This window comes from Grammomys surdaster, unplaced genomic scaffold, assembly GCF_004785775.1.
Source record: "Grammomys surdaster isolate TR1022 unplaced genomic scaffold, NIH_TR_1.0 335, whole genome shotgun sequence".
NCBI lineage: Eukaryota > Metazoa > Chordata > Mammalia > Rodentia > Muridae > Grammomys > Grammomys surdaster.
In genome coordinates, this window is record NW_021604754.1 from 1,552,722 (window position 1) to 1,554,406 (window position 1,685).

The 1,685-nt window shown below is 35.4% G+C and overlaps 1 long non-coding RNA gene across 1 annotated transcript in view; it reads left to right on the forward strand.

Annotated features, from left to right (window-relative positions):
* Positions 1–1,387, forward strand: part of LOC114630297 — a 4,275-nt gene extending 2,888 nt beyond the window's left edge. Inside the window, exon 3 of the long non-coding RNA XR_003712809.1 lies at positions 1,235–1,387. This is a non-coding gene — a long non-coding RNA (uncharacterized LOC114630297). The remainder of the gene's footprint in view (positions 1–1,234) is intronic.
* Positions 1,388–1,685: the final 298 nt, after the last annotated feature.

Here is a 1,685-nt window from a genome sequence, read left to right on the forward strand (position 1 = left end):
TATATATATATATATATATATATATATATATATATATATATATATATTTATGATTTGGTACAGGATTATGCAATTGCTTCATATGCAAAATTTTAAGATTTTTCTTTAGTGACTATCATAGAAAGTTGTATCTATTTTTCCCTACCAGGATCTTTAAAGGTCACTTGAGAGTTGCATCCCATACTTGTATTACATCTTGTATACCATTTGCTTAATTAGATTTATATGACAACATTTCAGTCACTTGAGATTTGCCCAAAGCTCTGAAGTAGCCTGGGAACCCTACCTGTGACGTTGAGAAGTCTGCGAAGACGGCTAGTTGGTAGATACAGTTGTTACGCCTACCTCGATTACTAAAGAGCTTCCCAAGTTTCCGCGTTCCCACCGGCAAAGGCTGTATTCCTGCTCCGAGGGGATGAGTTGATTTAACTGCCCGTGATTGCATCTTTAGAGCATATTTCTCACGAATGCTGCCTATCCTCCCACTGATTTTCAGAACAAGTACAATGCCCATATATTGTAATCAAGGTTTTCCTCTTAAATGCTGGTCATGTTTCAAAGGCTTCCTAAGCAGTCTACTTTCGTGGAAGATTATGCTTGAGACGAGCTGAGAATGGAGCCTGACACATAATAAGGATGCCGTAAATGGTACCTTTTTCGTGACTTTGTTGGATTTTGCTTACAACTTTTATGTGCTTTTATAGAAATTCTTTGGAATTCCTTTTTATAGTGAAATTCAAGTCTCATTATAAAACTGAAGCTCTCTGGTTTTGGAAATGCTAAATTTTGTACAACATTTAACTGAGCAATCCATTGCTATCACCCTACGCATGAAAGATCATTGTTTTAATAATTTATTGTAGGTCCTTTGTAGAGATAGTCCTGCTTTATTCAATCTATAGGAAAAGTGTGTTATTTTCTCAAAGCTACCTGGTGAGAATACTAATTTTTTTTTTGGTCCTTCCTAGAGTTTCTCTGAAGTACTATTATCTCATTGTACTGTGTGGATAAATATTTAATTTCAAGAGATTTTTCTGGGGTTCCTGAAGGTTTAATAGAAAGGTCTAGAATGTTTTATTTTTATGTTTTTTAGATTTGTGTATTTGTGACTGTGTGTAGTTTATGCTTGTGTGCATGTGGTACATGTGTGAGTGTGTGTGTGTGTGTGTGTGAGAGAGAGGGTTTGTTGTATGGCATTTTTCTACAGTGGCTTTTCCATCTTCTGTTTTTTTAGTCAGAGTCTCACATTGAACCTGAAGGTGACCATTTCTGCTAGAGTAGCTGGCCTGCATTCTCTGGGATCATCATGGCTCTATAACCAGTTCTTAGATTACATACCTGCTGTCACACATGACCCAGGTTCTGAGGATGTCACCTCTGAACATGTTTGTGCAGTAAGTACTTCACCCACTGAGACTTTTCCACAAACCTTGAGCCTTTTCGCTGCAATGGAAAGTTTTCTTAAATATTTGCCCTCTGTCCTAAAGCTAAGACTAGAATCTCAGAAACCTTGAATTTCAGTTTGCTTCTTGAAAAATGCAGTCATATAATCTTTTGTCAATGTAACAGACAGTAATTACAATTTCTAAAATAAAATCATAATTAAATTAAACTATAGTTTTTAAGAAGTATATCCAGATTAATAAAACTATTCAGTTAATGAATTACAAGTTGGAACAAAGACT